General features: G+C 44.9%; 21 non-coding genes across 21 annotated transcripts; all 21 read right to left on the bottom strand.

The window, feature by feature from the left end:
* Nucleotides 1–514: 514 nt before the first annotated feature.
* On the bottom strand, nt 515–586 carry TRNAP-UGG (transfer RNA proline (anticodon UGG)). The gene has a single exon. It is a non-coding gene; the product is annotated as a tRNA-Pro (tRNA).
* A 998-nt stretch (nt 587–1584) lies between these two features.
* On the bottom strand, nt 1585–1656 carry TRNAP-UGG (transfer RNA proline (anticodon UGG)). Its single transcript has one exon. It is a non-coding gene; the product is annotated as a tRNA-Pro (tRNA).
* Nucleotides 1657–2656: 1000 nt separating this feature from the next.
* TRNAP-UGG (transfer RNA proline (anticodon UGG)) lies at nt 2657–2728 on the bottom strand. The gene has a single exon. It is a non-coding gene; the product is annotated as a tRNA-Pro (tRNA).
* Nucleotides 2729–3726: 998 nt separating this feature from the next.
* Nucleotides 3727–3798, bottom strand: TRNAP-UGG (transfer RNA proline (anticodon UGG)). The gene has a single exon. It is a non-coding gene; the product is annotated as a tRNA-Pro (tRNA).
* Nucleotides 3799–4796: 998 nt separating this feature from the next.
* On the bottom strand, nt 4797–4868 carry TRNAP-UGG (transfer RNA proline (anticodon UGG)). The gene has a single exon. It is a non-coding gene; the product is annotated as a tRNA-Pro (tRNA).
* A 1000-nt stretch (nt 4869–5868) lies between these two features.
* TRNAP-UGG (transfer RNA proline (anticodon UGG)) lies at nt 5869–5940 on the bottom strand. The gene has a single exon. It is a non-coding gene; the product is annotated as a tRNA-Pro (tRNA).
* Nucleotides 5941–6938: 998 nt separating this feature from the next.
* On the bottom strand, nt 6939–7010 carry TRNAP-UGG (transfer RNA proline (anticodon UGG)). The gene has a single exon. It is a non-coding gene; the product is annotated as a tRNA-Pro (tRNA).
* A 1000-nt stretch (nt 7011–8010) lies between these two features.
* On the bottom strand, nt 8011–8082 carry TRNAP-UGG (transfer RNA proline (anticodon UGG)). The gene has a single exon. It is a non-coding gene; the product is annotated as a tRNA-Pro (tRNA).
* A 997-nt stretch (nt 8083–9079) lies between these two features.
* On the bottom strand, nt 9080–9151 carry TRNAP-UGG (transfer RNA proline (anticodon UGG)). Its single transcript has one exon. It is a non-coding gene; the product is annotated as a tRNA-Pro (tRNA).
* Nucleotides 9152–10151: 1000 nt separating this feature from the next.
* TRNAP-UGG (transfer RNA proline (anticodon UGG)) lies at nt 10152–10223 on the bottom strand. Its single transcript has one exon. It is a non-coding gene; the product is annotated as a tRNA-Pro (tRNA).
* Nucleotides 10224–11222: 999 nt separating this feature from the next.
* TRNAP-UGG (transfer RNA proline (anticodon UGG)) lies at nt 11223–11294 on the bottom strand. The gene has a single exon. It is a non-coding gene; the product is annotated as a tRNA-Pro (tRNA).
* Nucleotides 11295–12292: 998 nt separating this feature from the next.
* Nucleotides 12293–12364, bottom strand: TRNAP-UGG (transfer RNA proline (anticodon UGG)). Its single transcript has one exon. It is a non-coding gene; the product is annotated as a tRNA-Pro (tRNA).
* Nucleotides 12365–13364: 1000 nt separating this feature from the next.
* On the bottom strand, nt 13365–13436 carry TRNAP-UGG (transfer RNA proline (anticodon UGG)). Its single transcript has one exon. It is a non-coding gene; the product is annotated as a tRNA-Pro (tRNA).
* Nucleotides 13437–14432: 996 nt separating this feature from the next.
* On the bottom strand, nt 14433–14504 carry TRNAP-UGG (transfer RNA proline (anticodon UGG)). The gene has a single exon. It is a non-coding gene; the product is annotated as a tRNA-Pro (tRNA).
* A 998-nt stretch (nt 14505–15502) lies between these two features.
* TRNAP-UGG (transfer RNA proline (anticodon UGG)) lies at nt 15503–15574 on the bottom strand. Its single transcript has one exon. It is a non-coding gene; the product is annotated as a tRNA-Pro (tRNA).
* Nucleotides 15575–16570: 996 nt separating this feature from the next.
* TRNAP-UGG (transfer RNA proline (anticodon UGG)) lies at nt 16571–16642 on the bottom strand. The gene has a single exon. It is a non-coding gene; the product is annotated as a tRNA-Pro (tRNA).
* Nucleotides 16643–17640: 998 nt separating this feature from the next.
* Nucleotides 17641–17712, bottom strand: TRNAP-UGG (transfer RNA proline (anticodon UGG)). Its single transcript has one exon. It is a non-coding gene; the product is annotated as a tRNA-Pro (tRNA).
* A 1000-nt stretch (nt 17713–18712) lies between these two features.
* On the bottom strand, nt 18713–18784 carry TRNAP-UGG (transfer RNA proline (anticodon UGG)). Its single transcript has one exon. It is a non-coding gene; the product is annotated as a tRNA-Pro (tRNA).
* A 1000-nt stretch (nt 18785–19784) lies between these two features.
* On the bottom strand, nt 19785–19856 carry TRNAP-UGG (transfer RNA proline (anticodon UGG)). Its single transcript has one exon. It is a non-coding gene; the product is annotated as a tRNA-Pro (tRNA).
* Nucleotides 19857–20850: 994 nt separating this feature from the next.
* On the bottom strand, nt 20851–20922 carry TRNAP-UGG (transfer RNA proline (anticodon UGG)). The gene has a single exon. It is a non-coding gene; the product is annotated as a tRNA-Pro (tRNA).
* A 999-nt stretch (nt 20923–21921) lies between these two features.
* TRNAP-UGG (transfer RNA proline (anticodon UGG)) lies at nt 21922–21993 on the bottom strand. Its single transcript has one exon. It is a non-coding gene; the product is annotated as a tRNA-Pro (tRNA).
* Nucleotides 21994–22487: the final 494 nt, after the last annotated feature.

Raw genomic sequence — 22487 nt, 5'->3', positions numbered from 1 at the left:
TTTCTGTTTCCCGAAATGCCACTAAAAACATCCTTAATTGATTGCACAAACATAAATATTGTTATAACGTTTTTCTGTTTCAAATTTTGCCTATTAAGTGCGAAATATTGGTGTTTGTGCTGCTCAAAACTAAGCCAATAGGAGAAAGAGCCATCGCTTATATTAGAGAAATCTCACACTGACATGCTTTTCGTCTCTCTTTTTGCAATTTAGAGTCACAATATTCAATCTCAGGACTATATTTACGGTAGAACAATGTTTATCTTTGCATTAGCTTTGACCAAATGATGTAGTTCTGCACTCGGTAGCTCTCCGGCCCATGATGCTTTGAGCGCCCATGTTGGCTGAACTGGCCGTCTGGAACCTCCGTGTAAACTTCCATAGACGGCGGCACAGCTTTCCCTCTAGGTAAGGTAAGAAACTCTATATGTTCGAGGGTAGCCAAACCCGCAACGTTAGGCATAGCATATGGAAGATATCAACCTTTACAGAAAAAAATAAGCGGCATAAAAGAGGGCCCGTCCGGGATTTGAACCCGGGACCTCTCGCACCCAAAGCGAGAATCATACCCCTAGACCAACGGGCCGTACGGAGGCGCTGTTGTTTTCTGCACTTAACCGCCCAATAGAGAGAGATTAACGATCTGAAGTGAATTCTGTGCACCGCGCAGCGTGCAGTTCTACGCGTTTATATTTTAGGTAACTAATTGGTGACATAATGCTGTTGACTAATGTGTACGAGGAAAAAAAATCGTTTTTGAGACATACTATTAAACGTAGAAAATTTTCTAAGCCAGAGATACTGAGGCCATCTAGTGCGGCAGCTGGTTCGAGCATAGAGTTCCTTACACTAGAGGGAAAGCTGAGGGCGCTGCACTTCAGCCACCATGGGTGCGCTAAGAATCATGGGCCGGTGTGTTATTTGTTGCGGGACAGTCGGTTTTTCTCGGGTACGTGGAGTGGCGTTACTGCGACGTTTCTTTTTCGTCATCATCATCATCTGAAGGTGCGTACATAGACCGCGAAAGCCATAGTAGCGAAGGCGCAAAAGCAGGCTTTGCCAATAAATGTTTTCTGTTTCCCGAAATGCCACTAAAAACTTTCTTAAGTGATTGCACAACCATAAATATTGTTATAACATTTTTCTGTTTCAAATTTTGCCTATTAAGTGCGAAATATTGGTGTTTGTGCTGCTCAAAACTAAGCCAATAGGAGAAAGAGCCATCGCTAATATTAGATAAATCTCACACTGACATGCTTTTCGTCTCTCTTTTTGCAATTTAGAGTCACAATATTCAATCTCAGGACTATATTTACGGTAGAACAATGTTTATCTTTGCATTAGTTTTGGCCAAATGTTGTAGTTCTGCACTCGGTAGCTCTCCGGCCCATGATGCTTTGAGCGCCCATGGTGGCTGAACTGGCCGTCTGGAACCTCCATGTAAACTCCCATAGACGGCGGCACAGCTTTCCCTCTAGGTAAGGTAAGAAACTCTATGGGTTCGAGGGTAGCCAAACCCGCAACGTTAGGCATAGCGTATGGAAGATATAAAGCTTTATGGAAAAAAGAAAGCGGCATAAAAGAGGGCCCGTCCGGGATTTGAACCCGGGACCTCTCGCACCCAAAGCGAGAATCATACCCCTAGACCAACGGGCCAGACGGAGGCGCTGTTGTTTTCCGCACTTAACCGCCCAATAGAAAGAGATTAACGATCTTAAGTGAATACTGTGCACCGCGCAGCGTGCAGTTCTACGCGTCTATATTTTAGGTAACTAATTGGTGACATAATGCTGTTGACTAATGTGTAGGAGGAAAAAAATCGTTTTTGAGACATACTATTAAATGTAGAAAATTTTCTAAGCCAGAGATACTGAGGCCATCTAGTGCGGCAGCTGGTTTGAGCCTAGAGTTCCTTACACTAACTAGAGGGAAAGCTGAGGGCGCTGCAATTCAGCCACCATGGGCGCGCTAAGAATCATGGGCCGGTGTGCTACTTGTTGCGGGACAGTCGGTTTTTCTCGGGTACGTGGAGTGGCGTTACTGCGATGTTTCTTTTTCGTCATCATCATCATCTGAAGGTGCGTACATAGACCGCGAAAGCCATAGAGCGAAGGCGCAAACGCAGACGTCGCCAATAAATGTTTTCTGTTTCCCGAAATGCCACTAAAAACATCCTTAAGTGATTGCACAAACATAAATATTGTTATAACGTTTTTCTGTTTCAAATTTTGCCTTTTAAGTGCGAAATATTGGTGTTTGTGCTGCTCAAAACTAAGCCAATAGGAGAAAGAGCCATCGCTTATATTAGAGAAATCTCACACTGACATGCTTTTCGTCTCTCTTTTTGCAATTTAGAGTCACAATATTCAATCTCAGGACTATATTTACGGTAGAACAATGTTTATCTTTGCATTAGTTTTGGCCAAATGTTGTAGTTCTGCACTCGGTAGCTCTCCGGCCCATGATGCTTTGAGCGCCCATGGTGGCTGAACTGGCCGTCTGGAACCTCCGTGTAAACTTCCATAGACGGCGGCACAGCTTTCCCTCTAGGTAAGGTAAGAAACTCTATGGGTTCGAGGGTAGCCAAACCCGCAACGTTAGGCATAGCATATGGAAGATATAAACCTTTACAGAAAAAAGTAAGCGGCATAAAAGAGGGCCCGTCCGGGATTTGAACCCGGGACCTCTCGCACCCAAAGCGAGAATCATACCCCTAGACCAACGGGCCAGACAGAGGCGCTGTTGTTTTCCGCACTTAACCGCCCAATAGAGAGAGATTAACGATCTGAAGTGAATTCTGTGCACCGCGCAGCGTGCAGTTCTACGCGTTTATATTTTAGGTAACTAATTGGTGACATAATGCTGTTGACTAATGTGTAGGAGGAAAAAAAATCGTTTTTGAGACATACTATTAAACGTAGAAAATTTTCTAAGCCAGAGATACTGAGGCCATCTAGTGCGGCAGCTGGTTCGAGCATAGAGTTCCTTACACTAGAGGGAAAGCTGAGGGCGCTGCACTTCAGCCACCATGGGTGCGCTAAGAATCATGGGCCGGTGTGTTATTTGTTGCGGGGCAGTCGGTTTTTCTCGGGTACGTGTAGTGGCGTTACTGCGATGTTTCTTTTTCGTCATCATCATCATCTGAAGGTGCGTACATAGACCGCGAAAGCCATAGTAGCGAAGGCGCAAAAGCAGGCTTTGCCAATAAATGTTTTCTGTTTCCCGAAATGCCACTAAAAACTTTCTTAAGTGATTGCACAACCATAAATATTGTTATAACGTTTTTCTGTTTCAAATTTTGCCTATTAAGTGCGAAATATTGGTGTTTGTGCTGCTCAAAACTAAGCCAATAGGAGAAAGAGCCATCGCTTATATTAGATAAATCTCACACTGACATGCTGTTCCTCTCTCTTTTTGCAATTTAGAGTCACAATATTCAATCTTAGGACATTATTTACAGTAGAACAATGTTTATCTTTGCATTAGTTTTGGCCAAAAGTTGTAGTTCTGCACTCGGTAGCTGTCCGGCCCATGATGCTTTGAGCGCCCATGGCGGCTGAACTGGCCGTCTGGAACCTCCATGTAAACTCCCATAGACGGCGGCACAGCTTTCCCTCTAGGTAAGGTAAGAAACTCTATGGGTTCGAGGGTAGCCAAACCCGCAACGTTAGGCATAGCGTATGGAAGATATAAACCTTTACGGAAAAACGAAAGCGGCATAAAAGAGGGCCCGTCCGGGATTTGAACCCGGGACCTCTCGCACCCAAAGCGAGAATCATACCCCTAGACCAACGGGCCAGACGGAGGCGCTGTTGTTTTCCGCACTTAACCGCCCAATAGAGAGAGATTAACGATCTGAAGTGAATTCTGTGCACCGCGCAGCGTGCAGTTCTACGCGTTTATATTTTAGGTAACTAATTGGTGACATAATGCTGTTGACTAATGTGTAGGAGGAAAAAAAATGGTTTTTGAGACATACTATTAAACGTAGAAAATTTTCTAAGCCAGAGATACTGAGGCCATCTAGTGCGGCAGCTGGTTCGAGCATAGAGTTCCTTACACTAGAGGGAAAGCTGAGGGCGCTGCACTTCAGCCACCATGGGCGCGCTAAGAATCATGGGCCGGTGTGTTATTTGTTGCGGGACAGTCGGTTTTTCTCGGGTACGTGGAGTGGCGTTACTGCGATGTTTCTTTTTCGTCATCATCATCATCTGAAGGTGCGTACATAGACCGCGAAAGCCATAGTAGCGAAGGCGCAAAAGCAGGCTTTGCCAATAAATGTTTTCTGTTTCCCGAAATGCCACTAAAAACTTTCTTAAGTGATTGCACAACCATAAACATTGTTATAACGTTTTTCTGTTTCAAATTTTGCCTATTAAGTGCGAAATATTGGTGTTTGTGCTGCTCAAAACTAAGCCAATAGGAGAAAGAGCCATCGCTTATATTAGATAAATCTCACACTGACATGCTGTTCCTCTCTCTTTTTGCAATTTAGAGTCACAATATTCAATCTTAGGACATTATTTACAGTAGAACAATGTTTATCTTTGCATTAGTTTTGGCCAAAAGTTGTAGTTCTGCACTCGGTAGCTGTCCGGCCCATGATGCTTTGAGCGCCCATGGCGGCTGAACTGGCCGTCTGGAACCTCCATGTAAACTCCCATAGACGGCGGCACAGCTTTCCCTCTAGGTAAGGTAAGAAACTCTATGGGTTCGAGGGTAGCCAAACCCGCAACGTTAGGCATAGCATATGGAAGATATAAACCTTTACGAAAAAAAGAAAGCGGCATAAAAGAGGGCCCGTCCGGGATTTGAACCCGGGACCTCTCGCACCCAAAGCGAGAATCATACCCCTAGACCAACGGGCCAGACGGAGGCGCTGTTGTTTTCCGCACTTAACCGCCCAATAGAGAGAGATTAACGATCTGAAGTGAATTCTGTGCACCGCGCAGCGTGCAGTTCTACGCGTTTATATTTTAGGTAACTAATTGGTGACATAATGCTGTTGACTAATGTGTAGGAGGAAAAAAATGGTTTTTGAGACATACTATTAAACGTAGAAAATTTTCTAAGCCAGAGATACTGAGGCCATCTAGTGCGGCAGCTGGTTCGAGCCTAGAGTTCCTTACACTAACTAGAGGGAAAGCTGAGGGCGCTGCACTTCAGCCACCATGGGCGCGCTAAGAATCATGGGCCGGTGTGCTACTTGTTGCGGGACAGTCGGTTTTTCTCGGGTACGTGGAGTGGCGTTACTGCGATGTTTCTTTTTCGTCATCATCATCATCTGAAGGTGCGTACATAGACCGCGAAAGCCATAGAGCGAAGGCGCAAACGCAGACGTCGCCAATAAATGTTTTCTGTTTCCCGAAATGCCACTAAAAACATCCTTAATTGATTGCACAAACATAAATATTGTTATAACGTTTTTCTGTTTCAAATTTTGCCTATTAAGTGCGAAATATTGGTGTTTGTGCTGCTCAAAACTAAGCCAATAGGAGAAAGAGCCATCGCTTATATTAGAGAAATCTCACACTGACATGCTTTTCGTCTCTCTTTTTGCAATTTAGAGTCACAATATTCAATCTCAGGACTATATTTACGGTAGAACAATGTTTATCTTTGCATTAGCTTTGACCAAATGATGTAGTTCTGCACTCGGTAGCTCTCCGGCCCATGATGCTTTGAGCGCCCATGTTGGCTGAACTGGCCGTCTGGAACCTCCGTGTAAACTTCCATAGACGGCGGCACAGCTTTCCCTCTAGGTAAGGTAAGAAACTCTATATGTTCGAGGGTAGCCAAACCCGCAACGTTAGGCATAGCATATGGAAGATATCAACCTTTACAGAAAAAAATAAGCGGCATAAAAGAGGGCCCGTCCGGGATTTGAACCCGGGACCTCTCGCACCCAAAGCGAGAATCATACCCCTAGACCAACGGGCCGTACGGAGGCGCTGTTGTTTTCTGCACTTAACCGCCCAATAGAGAGAGATTAACGATCTGAAGTGAATTCTGTGCACCGCGCAGCGTGCAGTTCTACGCGTTTATATTTTAGGTAACTAATTGGTGACATAATGCTGTTGACTAATGTGTAGGAGGAAAAAAAATCGTTTTTGAGACATACTATTAAACGTAGAAAATTTTCTAAGCCAGAGATACTGAGGCCATCTAGTGCGGCAGCTGGTTCGAGCATAGAGTTCCTTACACTAGAGGGAAAGCTGAGGGCGCTGCACTTCAGCCACCATGGGTGCGCTAAGAATCATGGGCCGGTGTGTTATTTGTTGCGGGACAGTCGGTTTTTCTCGGGTACGTGGAGTGGCGTTACTGCGACGTTTCTTTTTCGTCATCATCATCATCTGAAGGTGCGTACATAGACCGCGAAAGCCATAGTAGCGAAGGCGCAAAAGCAGGCTTTGCCAATAAATGTTTTCTGTTTCCCGAAATGCCACTAAAAACTTTCTTAAGTGATTGCACAACCATAAATATTGTTATAACATTTTTCTGTTTCAAATTTTGCCTATTAAGTGCGAAATATTGGTGTTTGTGCTGCTCAAAACTAAGCCAATAGGAGAAAGAGCCATCGCTAATATTAGATAAATCTCACACTGACATGCTGTTCCTCTCTCTTTTTGCAATTTAGAGTCACAATATTCAATCTTAGGACATTATTTACAGTAGAACAATGTTTATCTTTGCATTAGTTTTGGCCAAAAGATGTAGTTCTGCACTCGGTAGCTCTCCGGCCCATGATGCTTTGAGCGCCCATGGTGGCTGAACTGGCCGTCTGGAACCTCCGTGTAAACTTCCATAGACGGCGGCACAGCTTTCCCTCTAGGTAAGGTAAGAAACTCTATGGGTTCGAGGGTAGCCAAACCCGCAACGTTAGGCATAGCATATGGAAGATATAAACCTTTACAGAAAAAAGTAAGCGGCATAAAAGAGGGCCCGTCCGGGATTTGAAACCGGGACCTCTCGCACCCAAAGCGAGAATCATACCCCTAGACCAACGGGCCGTACGGAGGCGCTGTTGTTTTCTGCACTTAACCGCCCAATAGAGAGAGATTAACGATCTGAAGTGCATTCTGTGCACCGCGCAGCGTGCAGTTCTACGCGTTTATATTTTAGGTAACTAATTGGTGACATAATGCTGTTGACTAATGTGTAGGAGGAAAAAAAATCGTTTTTGAGACATACCATTAAACGTAGAAAATTTCCTAAGCAAGCGATACTGAGGCCATCTAGTGCGGCAGCTGGTTCGAGCATAGAGTTCCTTACACTAACTAGAGGGAAAGTTGAGGGCGCTGCACTTCCGCCACCATGGGCGCGCTAAGAATCATGGGCCGGTGTGCTACTTGTTGCGGGACAGTCGGTTTTTCTCTGGTACGTGGAGCGGCTTACTGCGATGTTTCTTTTTCGTCATCATCATCATCTGAAGGTGCGTACATAGACCGCGAAAGCCATAGTAGCGAAGGCGGAAACGCAGACGTCGCCAATAAATGTTTTCTGTTTCCCGAAATGCCACTAAAAACTTCCTTAAGTGATTGCACAACCATAAATATTGTTTTACGTCTTTGTGTTTCAAATTTTGCCTATTAAGTGCAAAATATTGGTGTTTGTGCTGCTCAAAACTAAGCCAAAAGGAGAAAGAGCCATCGCTTATATTAGATAAATCTCACACTGACATGCTGTTCCTCTCTCTTTTTGCAACTTAGAGTCACAATATTTAATCTTAGGACTATATTTACGGTAGAGCAATGTTTATCTTTGCATTAGTTTTGGCCAAAAGTTGTAGTTCTGCACTCGGTAGCTCTCCGGCCCATGATGCTTTGAGCGCCCATGGTGGCTGAACTGGACGTCTTGAACCACCATGTAAACTCCCATAGACGGCGGCACAGCTTTCCCTCTAGGTAAGGTAAGAAACTCTATGGGTTCGAGGGTAGCCAAACCCGCAACGGTAGGCATAGCGTATGGAAGATATAAACATTTACGGAAAAAAGAAAGCGTCATAAAAGAGGGCCCGTCCGGGATTTGAACCCGGGACCTCTCGCACCCAAAGCGAGAATCATACCCCTAGACCAACGGGCCGGATGGAGGCGCTGTTGTTTTCCGCACTTAACCGCCCAATAGAGAGAGATTAACGATCTGAAGTGAATTCTGTGCACCGCGCAGCGTGCAGTTCTACGCGTTTATATTTTAGGTAACTAATTGGTGACATAATGCTGTTGACTAATGTGTAGGAGGAAAAAAATGGTTTTTGAGGCATACTATTAAACGTAGAAAATTTTCTAAGCCAGAGATACTGAGGTCATCTAGTGCGGCAGCTGGTTCGAGCATAGAGTTCCTTACACTAGAGGGAAAGCTGAGGGCGCTGCACTTCAGCCACCATGGGTGCGCTAAGAATCATGGGCCGGTGTGTTATTTGTTGCGGGACAGTCGGTTTTTCTCGGGTACGTGGAGTGGTGTTACTGCGACGTTTCTTTTTCGTCATCATCATCATCTGAAGGTGCGTACATAGACCGCGAAAGCCATAGTAGCGAAGGCGCAAAAGCAGGCTTTGCCAATAAATGTTTTCTGTTTCCCGAAATGCCACTAAAAACTTTCTTAAGTGATTGCACAACCATAAATATTGTTATAACGTTTTTCTGTTTCAAATTTTGCCTATTAAGTGCGAAATATTGCTGTTTGTGCTGCTCAAAACTAAGCCAATAGGAGAAAGAGCCATCGCTTATATTAGATAAATCTCACACTGACATGCTGTTCCTCTCTCTTTTTGCAATTTAGAGTCACAATATTCAATCTTAGGACATTATTTACAGTAGAACAATGTTTATCTTTGCATTAGTTTTGGCCAAAAGTTGTAGTTCTGCACTCGGTAGCTGTCCGGCCCATGATGCTTTGAGCGCCCATGGCGGCTGAACTGGCCGTCTGGAACCTCCATGAAAACTCCCATAGACGGCGGCACAGCTTTCCCTCTAGGTAAGGTAAGAAACTCTATGGGTTCGAGGGTAGCCAAACCCGCAACGTTAGGCATAGCGTATGGAAGATATAAACCTTTACGGAAAAAAGAAAGCGGCATAAAAGAGGGCCCATCCGGGATTTGAACCCGGGACCTCTCGCACCCAAAGCGAGAATCATACCCCTAGACCAACGGGCCAGACGGAGGCGCTGTTGTTTTCCGCACTTAACCGCCCAATAGAGAGAGATTAACGATCTGAAGTGAATTCTGTGCACCGCGCAGCGTGCAGTTCTACGCGTTTATATTTTAGGTAACTAATTGGTGACATAATGCTGTTGACTAATGTGTAGGAGGAAAAAAATAGTTTTTGAGACATACTATTAAACGTAGAAAATTTCCTAAGCCAGCGATACTGAAGCCATCTATTGCGGCAGCTGGTACGAGCATAGAGTTCCTTACACTAACTATAGGGAAAGTTGAGGGCGCTGCACTTCCGCCACCATGGGCGTGCTAAGAATCATGGGCCGGTGTGCTACTTGTTGCGGGACAGTCGGTTTTTCTCGGGTACGTGGAGCGGCTTACTGCGATGTTTCTTTTTCGTCATCATCATCATCTGAAGGTGCGTACATAGACCGCGAAAGCCATAGTAGCGAAGACGCAAACGCAGACCTCGCCAATAAATGTTTTCTGTTCCTCGAAATGCCACTAAAAACTTCCTGAAGTGATTGCACAACCATAAATATATTTTTAACGTCTTTCTGTTTCAAATTTTGCCTATTAAGTGCAAAATATTGGTGTTTGTGCTGCTCAAAACTAAGCCAATAGGAGAAAGAGCCATCGCTTATATTAGATAAATCTCACACTGACATGCTGTTCCTCTCTCTTTTTGCAATTTAGAGTCACACTATTTAATCTTAGGACTATATTTACGGTAGAGCAATGTTTATCTTTGCATTAGTTTTGGCCAAAAGTTGTAGTTCTGCACTCGGTAGCTCTCCAGCCCATGATGCTTTGAGCGCCCATGGTGGCTGAACTGGACGTCTTGAACCTCCATGTAAACTCCCATAGACGGCGGCACAGCTTTCCCTCTAGGTAAGGTAAGAAACTCTATGGGTTCGAGGGTAGCCAAACCCGCAACGTTAGGCATAGCGTATGGAAGATATAAACATTTACGGAAAAAAGAAAGCGTCATAAAAGAGGGCCCGTCCGGGATTTGAACCCGGGACCTCTCGCACCCAAAGCGAGAATCATACCCCTAGACCAACGGGCCGGACGGAGGCGCTGTTGTTTTCCGCACTTAACCGCCCAATAGAGAGAGATTAACGATCTGAAGTGAATTCTGTGCACCTCGCAGCGTGCAGTTCTACGCGTTTATATTTTAGGTAACTAATTGGTGACATTATGCTGTTGACTAATGTGTAGGAGGAAAAAAATGGTTTTTGAGACATACTATTAAACGTAGAAAATTTCCTAAGCAAGCGATACTGAGGCCATCTAGTGCGGCAGCTGGTTCGAGCATAGAGTTCCTTACACTAACTAGAGGGAAAGTTGAGGGCGCTGCACTTCCGCCACCATGGGCGCGCTAAGAATCATGGGCCGGTGTGCTACTTGTTGCGGGACAGTCGGTTTTTCTCTGGTACGTGGAGCGGCTTACTGCGATGTTTCTTTTTCGTCATCATCATCATCTGAAGGTGCGTACATAGACCGCGAAAGCCATAGTAGCGAAGGCGGAAACGCAGACGTCGCCAATAAATGTTTTCTGTTTCCCGAAATGCCACTAAAAACTTCCTTAAGTGATTGCACAACCATAAATATTGTTTTACGTCTTTGTGTTTCAAATTTTGCCTATTAAGTGCAAAATATTGGTGTTTGTGCTGCTCAAAACTAAGCCAAAAGGAGAAAGAGCCATCGCTTATATTAGATAAATCTCACACTGACATGCTGTTCCTCTCTCTTTTTGCAACTTAGAGTCACAATATTTAATCTTAGGACTATATTTACGGTAGAGCAATGTTTATCTTTGCATTAGTTTTGGCCAAAAGTTGTAGTTCTGCACTCGGTAGCTCTCCGGCCCATGATGCTTTGAGCGCCCATGGTGGCTGAACTGGACGTCTTGAACCACCGTGTAAACTCCCATAGACGGCGGCACAGCTTTCCCTCTAGGTAAGGTAAGAAACTCTATGGGTTCGAGGGTAGCCAAACCCGCAACGGTAGGCATAGCGTATGGAAGATATAAACATTTACGGAAAAAAGAAAGCGTCATAAAAGAGGGCCCGTCCGGGATTTGAACCCGGGACCTCTCGCACCCAAAGCGAGAATCATACCCCTAGACCAACGGGCCGGATGGAGGCGCTGTTGTTTTCCGCACTTAACCGCCCAATAGAGAGAGATTAACGATCTGAAGTGAATTCTGTGCACCGCGCAGCGTGCAGTTCTACGCGTTTATATTTTAGGTAACTAATTGGTGACATAATGCTGTTGACTAATGTGTAGGAGGAAAAAAAATCGTTTTTGAGGCATACTATTAAACGTAGAAAATTTTCTAAGCCAGAGATACTGAGGCCATCTAGTGCGGCAGCTGGTTCGAGCATAGAGTTCCTTACACTAGAGGGAAAGCTGAGGGCGCTGCACTTCAGCCACCATGGGTGCGCTAAGAATCATGGGCCGGTGTGTTATTTGTTGCGGGACAGTCGGTTTTTCTCGGGTACGTGGAGTGGTGTTACTGCGACGTTTCTTTTTCGTCATCATCATCATCTGAAGGTGCGTACATAGACCGCGAAAGCCATAGTAGCGAAGGCGCAAAAGCAGGCTTTGCCAATAAATGTTTTCTGTTTCCCGAAATGCCACTAAAAACTTTCTTAAGTGATTGCACAACCATAAATATTGTTATAACGTTTTTCTGTTTCAAATTTTGCCTATTAAGTGCGAAATATTGCTGTTTGTGCTGCTCAAAACTAAGCCAATAGGAGAAAGAGCCATCGCTTATATTAGATAAATCTCACACTGACATGCTGTTCCTCTCTCTTTTTGCAATTTAGAGTCACAATATTCAATCTTAGGACATTATTTACGGTAGAACAATGTTTATCTTTGCATTAGTTTTGGCCAAAAGTTGTAGTTCTGCACTCGGTAGCTGTCCGGCCCATGATGCTTTGAGCGCCCATGGCGGCTGAACTGGCCGTCTGGAACCTCCATGAAAACTCCCATAGACGGCGGCACAGCTTTCCCTCTAGGTAAGGTAAGAAACTCTATGGGTTCGAGGGTAGCCAAACCCGCAACGTTAGGCATAGCGTATGGAAGATATAAACCTTTACGGAAAAAAGAAAGCGGCATAAAAGAGGGCCCGTCCGGGATTTGAACCCGGGACCTCTCGCACCCAAAGCGAGAATCATACCCCTAGACCAACGGGCCAGACGGAGGCGCTGTTGTTTTCCGCACTTAACCGCCCAATAGAGAGAGATTAACGATCTGAAGTGAATTCTGTGCACCGCGCAGCGTGCAGTTCTACGCGTTTATATTTTAGGTAACTAATTGGTGACATAATGCTGTTGACTAATGTGTAGGAGGAAAAAAATAGTTTTTGAGACATACTATTAAACGTAGAAAATTTCCTAAGCCAGCGATACTGAAGCCATCTATTGCGGCAGCTGGTACGAGCATAGAGTTCCTTACACTAACTATAGGGAAAGTTGAGGGCGCTGCACTTCCGCCACCATGGGCGTGCTAAGAATCATGGGCCGGTGTGCTACTTGTTGCGGGACAGTCGGTTTTTCTCGGGTACGTGGAGCGGCTTACTGCGATGTTTCTTTTTCGTCATCATCATCATCTGAAGGTGCGTACATAGACCGCGAAAGCCATAGTAGCGAAGACGCAAACGCAGACCTCGCCAATAAATGTTTTCTGTTCCTCGAAATGCCACTAAAAACTTCCTGAAGTGATTGCACAACCATAAATATATTTTTAACGTCTTTCTGTTTCAAATTTTGCCTATTAAGTGCAAAATATTGGTGTTTGTGCTGCTCAAAACTAAGCCAATAGGAGAAAGAGCCATCGCTTATATTAGATAAATCTCACACTGACATGCTGTTCCTCTCTCTTTTTGCAATTTAGAGTCACACTATTTAATCTTAGGACTATATTTACGGTAGAGCAATGTTTATCTTTGCATTAGTTTTGGCCAAAAGTTGTAGTTCTGCACTCGGTAGCTCTCCAGCCCATGATGCTTTGAGCGCCCATGGTGGCTGAACTGGACGTCTTGAACCTCCATGTAAACTCCCATAGACGGCGGCACAGCTTTCCCTCTAGGTAAGGTAAGAAACTCTATGGGTTCGAGGGTAGCCAAACCCGCAACGTTAGGCATAGCGTATGGAAGATATAAACATTTACGGAAAAAAGAAAGCGTCATAAAAGAGGGCCCGTCCGGGATTTGAACCCGGGACCTCTCGCACCCAAAGCGAGAATCATACCCCTAGACCAACGGGCCGGACGGAGGCGCTGTTGTTTTCCGCACTTAACCGCCCAATAGAGAGAGATTAACGATCTGAAGTGAATTCTGTGCACCGCGCAGCGTGCAGTTCTACGCGTTTATATTTTAGGTAACTAATTGGTGACATAATGCTGTTGACTAATGTGTAGGAGGAAAAAAATAGTTTTTGAGACATACTATTAAACGTAGAAAATTTCCTAAGCCAGCGATACTGAGGCCATCTAGTGCGGCAGCTGGTTCGAGCATAGAGTTCCTTACACTAGGGGGAAAGCTGAGGGCGCTGCACTTCAGCCACCGTGGGCGCGCTAAGAATCATGGGCCGGTGTGCTACTTGTTGCGGGACAGTCGGTTTTTCTCGGGTACGTGGAGTGGCGTTACTGCGATGTTTCTTTTTCGTCATCATCATCATCTGAAGGTGCGTACATAGACCGCGAAAGCCATAGAGCGAAGGCGCAAACGCAGACGTCGCCAATAAATGTTTTCTGTTTCCCGAAATGATACTAAAAACATCCTTAAGTGATTGCACAAACATAAATATTGTTATAACGCTTTTCTGTTTCAAATTTTGCCTATTAAGTGCGAAATATTGGTGTTTGTGCTGCTCAAAACTAAGCCAATAAGAGAAAGAGCCATCGCTTATATTAGAGAAATCTCACACTGACATGCTTTTCGTCTATCTTTTTGCAATTTAGAGTCACAATATTCAATCTCAGGACTATATTTACGGTAGAACAATGTTTATCTTTGCATTAGCTTTGACCAAATGATGTAGTTCTGCACTCGGTAGCTCTCCGGCCCATGATGCTTTGAGCGCCCATGGTGGCTGAACTGGCCGTCTGGAACCTCCGTGTAAACTTCCATAGACGGCGGCACAGCTTTCCCTCTAGGTAAGGTAAGAAACTCTATATGTTCGAGGGTAGCCAAACCCGCAACGTTAGGCATAGCATATGGAAGATATCAACCTTTACAGAAAAAAGTAAGCGGCATAAAAGAGGGCCCGTCCGGGATTTGAACCCGGGACCTCTCGCACCCAAAGCGAGAATCATACCCCTAGACCAACGGGCCGTACGGAGGCGCTGTTGTTTTCTGCACTTAACCGCCCAATAGAGAGAGATTAACGATCTGAAGTGAATTCTGTGCACCGCGCAGCGTGCAGTTCTACGCGTTTATATTTTAGGTAACTAATTGGTGACATAATGCTGTTGACTAATGTGTAGGAGGAAAAAAAATCGTTTTTGAGACATACTATTAAACGTAGAAAATTTTCTAAGCCAGAGATACTGAGGCCATCTAGTGCGGCAGCTGGTTCGAGCATAGAGTTCCTTACACTAGAGGGAAAGCTGAGGGCGCTGCACTTCAGCCACCATGGGTGCGCTAAGAATCATGGGCCGGTGTGTTATTTGTTGCGGGACAGTCGGTTTTTCTCGGGTACGTGGAGTGGCGTTACTGCGACGTTTCTTTTTCGTCATCATCATCATCTGAAGGTGCGTACATAGACCGCGAAAGCCATAGTAGCGAAGGCGCAAAAGCAGGCTTTGCCAATAAATGTTTTCTGTTTCCCGAAATGCCACTAAAAACTTTCTTAAGTGATTGCACAACCATAAATATTGTTATAACATTTTTCTGTTTCAAATTTTGCCTATTAAGTGCAAAATATTGGTGTTTGTGCTGCTCAAAACTAAGCCAATAGGAGAAAGAGCCATCGCTTATATTAGATAAATCTCACACTGACATGCTGTTCCTCTCTCTTTTTGCAATTTAGAGTCACACTATTTAATCTTAGGACTATATTTACGGTAGAGCAATGTTTATCTTTGCATTAGTTTTGGCCAAAAGTTGTAGTTCTGCACTCGGTAGCTCTCCAGCCCATGATGCTTTGAGCGCCCATGGTGGCTGAACTGGACGTCTTGAACCTCCATGTAAACTCCCATAGACGGCGGCACAGCTTTCCCTCTAGGTAAGGTAAGAAACTCTATGGGTTCGAGGGTAGCCAAACCCGCAACGTTAGGCATAGCGTATGGAAGATATAAACATTTACGGAAAAAAGAAAGCGTCATAAAAGAGGGCCCGTCCGGGATTTGAACCCGGGACCTCTCGCACCCAAAGCGAGAATCATACCCCTAGACCAACGGGCCGGACGGAGGCGCTGTTGTTTTCCGCACTTAACCGCCCAATAGAGAGAGATTAACGATCTGAAGTGAATTCTGTGCACCTCGCAGCGTGCAGTTCTACGCGTTTATATTTTAGGTAACTAATTGGTGACATTATGCTGTTGACTAATGTGTAGGAGGAAAAAAATGGTTTTTGAGACATACTATTAAACGTAGAAAATTTTCTAAGCCAGAGATACTGAGGCCATCTAGTGCGGCAGCTGGTTCGAGCATAGAGTTCCTTACACTAGGGGGAAAGCTGAGGGCGCTGCACTTCAGCCACCGTGGGCGCGCTAAGAATCATGGGCCGGTGTGCTACTTGTTGCGGGACAGTCGGTTTTTCTCGGGTACGTGGAGTGGCGTTACTGCGATGTTTCTTTTTCGTCATCATCATCATCTGAAGGTGCGTACATAGACCGCGAAAGCCATAGAGCGAAGGCGCAAACGCAGACGTCGCCAATAAATGTTTTCTGTTTCCCGAAATGATACTAAAAACATCCTTAAGTGATTGCACAAACATAAATATTGTTATAACGCTTTTCTGTTTCAAATTTTGCCTATTAAGTGCGAAATATTGGTGTTTGTGCTGCTCAAAACTAAGCCAATAAGAGAAAGAGCCATCGCTTATATTAGAGAAATCTCACACTGACATGCTTTTCGTCTATCTTTTTGCAATTTAGAGTCACAATATTCAATCTCAGGACTATATTTACGGTAGAACAATGTTTATCTTTGCATTAGCTTTGACCAAATGATGTAGTTCTGCACTCGGTAGCTCTCCGGCCCATGATGCTTTGAGCGCCCATGGTGGCTGAACTGGCCGTCTGGAACCTCCGTGTAAACTTCCATAGACGGCGGCACAGCTTTCCCTCTAGGTAAGGTAAGAAACTCTATATGTTCGAGGGTAGCCAAACCCGCAACGTTAGGCATAGCATATGGAAGATATCAACCTTTACAGAAAAAAGTAAGCGGCATAAAAGAGGGCCCGTCCGGGATTTGAACCCGGGACCTCTCGCACCCAAAGCGAGAATCATACCCCTAGACCAACGGGCCGTACGGAGGCGCTGTTGTTTTCTGCACTTAACCGCCCAATAGAGAGAGATTAACGATCTGAAGTGAATTTTGTGCACCGCGCAGCGTGCAGTTCTACGCGTTTATATTTTAGGTAACTAATTGGTGACATAATGCTGTTGACTAATGTGTAGGAGGAAAAAAAATCGTTTTTGAGACATACTATTAAACGTAGAAAATTTTCTAAGCCAGAGATACTGAGGCCATCTAGTGCGGCAGCTGGTTCGAGCATAGAGTTCCTTACACTAGAGGGAAAGCTGAGGGCGCTGCACTTCAGCCACCATGGGTGCGCTAAGAATCATGGGCCGGTGTGTTATTTGTTGCGGGACAGTCGGTTTTTCTCGGGTACGTGGAGTGGCGTTACTGCGACGTTTCTTTTTCGTCATCATCATCATCTGAAGGTGCGTACATAGACCGCGAAAGCCATAGTAGCGAAGGCGCAAAAGCAGGCTTTGCCAATAAATGTTTTCTGTTTCCCGAAATGCCACTAAAAACTTTCTTAAGTGATTGCACAACCATAAATATTGTTATAACATTTTTCTGTTTCAAATTTTGCCTATTAAGTGCGAAATATTGGTGTTTGTGCTGCTCAAAACTAAGCCAATAGGAGAAAGAGCCATCGCTAATATTAGATAAATCTCACACTGACATGCTGTTCCTCTCTCTTTTTGCAATTTAGAGTCACAATATTCAATCTTAGGACATTATTTACAGTAGAACAATGTTTATCTTTGCATTAGTTTTGGCCAAAAGATGTAGTTCTGCACTCGGTAACTCTCCGGCCCATGATGCTTTGAGCGCCCATGGCGGCTGAACTGGCCGTCTGGAACCTCCATGTAAACTCCCATAGACGGCGGCACAGCTTTCCCTCTAGGTAAGGTAAGAAACTCTATGGGTTCGAGGGTAGCCAAACCCGCAACGTTAGGCATAGCGTATGGAAGATATAAAGCTTTATGGAAAAAAGAAAGCGGCATAAAAGAGGGCCCGTCCGGGATTTGAACCCGGGACCTCTCGCACCCAAAGCGAGAATCATACCCCTAGACCAACGGGCCAGACGGAGGCGCTGTTGTTTTCCGCACTTAACCGCCCAATAGAAAGAGATTAACGATCTTAAGTGAATACTGTGCACCGCGCAGCGTGCAGTTCTACGCGTTTATATTTTAGGTAACTAATTGGTGACATAATGCTGTTGACTAATGTGTAGGAGGAAAAAAATCGTTTTTGAGACATACTATTAAATGTAGAAAATTTTCTAAGCCAGAGATACTGAGGCCATCTAGTGCGGCAGCTGGTTTGAGCCTAGAGTTCCTTACACTAACTAGAGGGAAAGCTGAGGGCGCTGCACTTCAGCCACCATGGGCGCGCTAAGAATCATGGGCCGGTGTGCTACTTGTTGCGGGACAGTCGGTTTTTCTCGGGTACGTGGAGTGGCGTTACTGCGATGTTTCTTTTTCGTCATCATCATCATCTGAAGGTGCGTACATAGACCGCGAAAGCCATAGAGCGAAGGCGCAAACGCAGACGTCGCCAATAAATGTTTTCTGTTTCCCGAAATGCCACTAAAAACATCCTTAAGTGATTGCACAAACATAAATATTGTTATAACGTTTTTCTGTTTCAAATTTTGCCTTTTAAGTGCGAAATATTGGTGTTTGTGCTGCTCAAAACTAAGCCAATAGGAGAAAGAGCCATCGCTTATATTAGAGAAATCTCACACTGACATGCTTTTCGTCTCTCTTTTTGCAATTTAGAGTCACAATATTCAATCTCAGGACTATATTTACGGTAGAACAATGTTTATCTTTGCATTAGTTTTGGCCAAATGTTGTAGTTCTGCACTCGGTAGCTCTCCGGCCCATGATGCTTTGAGCGCCCATGGTGGCTGAACTGGCCGTCTGGAACCTCCGTGTAAACTTCCATAGACGGCGGCACAGCTTTCCCTCTAGGTAAGGTAAGAAACTCTATGGGTTCGAGGGTAGCCAAACCCGCAACGTTAGGCATAGCATATGGAAGATATAAACCTTTACAGAAAAAAGTAAGCGGCATAAAAGAGGGCCCGTCCGGGATTTGAACCCGGGACCTCTCGCACCCAAAGCGAGAATCATACCCCTAGACCAACGGGCCGTACGGAGGCGCTGTTGTTTTCTGCACTTAACCGCCCAATAGAGAGAGATTAACGATCTGAAGTGAATTCTGTGCACCGCGCAGCGTGCAGTTCTACGCGTTTATATTTTAGGTAACTAATTTGTGACATAATGCTGTTGACTAATGTGTAGGAGGAAAAAAAATCGTTTTTGAGACATACTATTAAACGTAGAAAATTTCCTAAGCAAGCGATACTGAGGCCATCTAGTGCGGCAGCTGGTTCGAGCATAGAGTTCCTTACACTAACTAGAGGGAAAGTTGAGGGCGCTGCACTTCCGCCACCATGGGCGCGCTAAGAATCATGGGCCGGTGTGCTACTTGTTGCGGGACAGTCGGTTTTTCTCTGGTACATGGAGCGGCTTACTGCGATGTTTCTTTTTCGTCATCATCATCATCTGAAGGTGCGTACATAGACCGCGAAAGCCATAGTAGCGAAGGCGGAAACGCAGACGTCGCCAATAAATGTTTTCTGTTTCCCGAAATGCCACTAAAAACTTCCTTAAGTGATTGCACAACCATAAATATTGTTTTACGTCTTTGTGTTTCAAATTCTGCCTATTAAGTGCAAAATATTGGTGTTTGTGCTGCTCAAAACTAAGCCAATAGGAGAAAGAGCCATCGCTTATATTAGATAAATCTCACACTGACATGCTGTTCCTCTCTCTTTTTGCAACTTAGAGTCACAATATTTAATCTTAGGACTATATTTACGGTAGAGCAATGTTTATCTTTGCATTAGTTTTGGCCAAAAGTTGTAGTTCTGCACTCGGTAGCTCTCCGGCCCATGATGCTTTGAGCGCCCATGGTGGCTGAACTGGACATCTTGAACCTCCATGTAAACTCCCATAGACGGCGGCACAGCTTTCCCTCTAGGTAAGGTAAGAAACTCTATGGGTTCGAGGGTAGCCAAACCCGCAACGGTAGGCATAGCGTATGGAAGATATAAACATTTACGGAAAAAAGAAAGCGTCATAAAAGAGGGCCCGTCCGGGATTTGAACCCGGGACCTCTCGCACCCAAAGCGAGAATCATACCCCTAGACCAATGGGCCGGATGGAGGCGCTGTTGTTTTCCGCACTTAACCGCCCAATAGAGAGAGATTAACGATCTGAAGTGAATTCTGTGCACCGCGCAGCGTGCAGTTCTACGCGTTTATATTTTAGGTAACTAATTGGTGACATAATGCTGTTGACTAATGTGTAGGAGGAAAAAAATGGTTTTTGAGGCATACTATTAAACGTAGAAAATTTTCTAAGCCAGAGATACTGAGGTCATCTAGTGCGGCAGCTGGTTCGAGCATAGAGTTCCTTACACTAGAGGGAAAGCTGAGGGCGCTGCACTTCAGCCACCATGGGTGCGCTAAGAATCATGGGCCAGTGTGTTATTTGTTGCGGGACAGTCGGTTTTTCTCGGGTACGTGGAGTGGTGTTACTGCGACGTTTCTTTTTCGTCATCATCATCATCTGAAGGTGCGTACATAGACCGCGAAAGCCATAGTAGCGAAGGCGCAAAAGCAGGCTTTGCCAATAAATGTTTTCTGTTTCCCGAAATGCCACTAAAAACTTTAAGTGATTGCACAACCATAAATATTGTTATAACGTTTTTCTGTTTCAAATTTTGCCTATTAAGTGCGAAATATTGCTGTTTGTGCTGCTCAAAACTAAGCCAATAGGAGAAAGAGCCATCGCTTATATTAGATAAATCTCACACTGACATGCTGTTCCTCTCTCTTTTTGCAATTTAGAGTCACAATATTCAATCTTAGGACATTATTTACAGTAGAACAATGTTTATCTTTGCATTAGTTTTGGCCAAAAGTTGTAGTTCTGCACTCGGTAGCTGTCCGGCCCATGATGCTTTGAGCGCCCATGGCGGCTGAACTGGCCGTCTGGAACCTCCATGAAAACTCCCATAGACGGCGGCACAGCTTTCCCTCTAGGTAAGGTAAGAAACTCTATGGGTTCGAGGGTAGCCAAACCCGCAACGTTAGGCATAGCGTATGGAAGATATAAACCTTTACGGAAAAAAGAAAGCGGCATAAAAGAGGGCCCATCCGGGATTTGAACCCGGGACCTCTCGCACCCAAAGCGAGAATCATACCCCTAGACCAACGGGCCAGACGGAGGCGCTGTTGTTTTCCGCACTTAACCGCCCAATAGAGAGAGATTAACGATCTGAAGTGAATTCTGTGCACCGCGCAGCGTGCAGTTCTACGCGTTTATATTTTAGGTAACTAATTGGTGACATAATGCTGTTGACTAATGTGTAGGAGGAAAAAAATGGTTTTTGAGACATACTATTAAACGTAGAAAATTTCCTAAGCCAGCGATACTGAAGCCATCTAGTGCGGCAGCTGGTACGAGCATAGAGTTCCTTACACTAACTAGAGGGAAAGTTGAGGGCGCTGCACTTCCGCCACCATGGGCGCGCTAAGAATCATGGGCCGGTGTGCTACTTGTTGCGGGACAGTCGGTTTTTCTCGGGTACGTGGAGCGGCTTACTGCGATGTTTCTTTTTCGTCATCATCATCATCTGAAGGTGCGTACATAGACCGCGAAAGCCATAGTAGCGAAGGCGCAAACGCAGACGTCGCCAATAAATGTTTTCTGTTCCTCGAAATGCCACTAAAAACTTCCTTAAGTGATTGCACAACCATAAATATTGTTTTAACGTCTTTCTGTTTCAAATTTTGCCTATTAAGTGCAAAATATTGGTGTTTGTGCTGCTCAAAACTAAGCCAATAGGAAAAAGAGCCATCGCTTATATTAGATAAATCTCACACTGACATGCTGTTCCTCTCTCTTTTTGCAATTTAGAGTCACACTATTTAATCTTAGGACTATATTTACGGTAGAGCAATGTTTATCTTTGCATTAGTTTTGGCCAAAAGTTGTAGTTCTGCACTCGGTAGCTCTCCGGCCCATGATGCTTTGAGCGCCCATGGTGGCTGAACTGGACGTCTTGAACCTCCATGTAAACTCCCATAGACGCGGCACAGCTTTCCCTCTAGGTAAGGTAAGAAACTCTATGGGTTCGAGGGTAGCCAAACCCGCAACGTTAGGCATAGCGTATGGAAGATATAAACATTTACGGAAAAAAGAAAGCGTCATAAAAGAGGGCCCGTCCGGGATTTGAACCCGGGACCTCTCGCACCCAAAGCGAGAATCATACCCCTAGACCAACGGGCCGGACGGAGGCGTCGTTGTTTTCCGCACTTAACCGCCCAATAGAGAGAGATTAACGATCTGAAGTGAATTCTGTGCACCGCGCAGCGTGCAGTTCTACGCGTTTATATTTTAGGTAACTAATTGGTGACATTATGCTGTTGACTAATGTGTAGGAGGAAAAAAATGGTTTTTGAGACATACTATTAAACGTAGAAAATTTTCTAAGCCAGAGATACTGAGGCCATCTAGTGCGGCAGCTGGTTCGAACATAGAGTTCCTTACACTAGGGGGAAAGCTGAGGGCGCTGCACTTCAGCCACCATGGGCGCGCTAAGAATCATGGGCCGGTGTGTTATTTGTTGCGGGACAGTCGGTTTTTCTCGGGTACGTGGAGTGGCGTTACTGCGACATTTCTTTTTCGTCATCATCATCATCTGAAGGTGCGTACATAGACCGCGAAAACCATAGTAGCGAAAGCGCAAAAGCAGGCTTTGCCAATAAATGTTTTCTGTTTCC

The sequence above is a fragment of the Amblyomma maculatum genome, chromosome 1 (assembly GCF_055883805.1).
Source record: "Amblyomma maculatum isolate TAMU_Amacu chromosome 1, ASM5588380v1, whole genome shotgun sequence".
Taxonomy (NCBI): Eukaryota; Metazoa; Arthropoda; class Arachnida; order Ixodida; family Ixodidae; genus Amblyomma; species Amblyomma maculatum.
The sequence above is the reverse complement of the archived record's forward strand: the minus strand, read 5'-3'. Positions and strand labels throughout refer to the sequence as shown.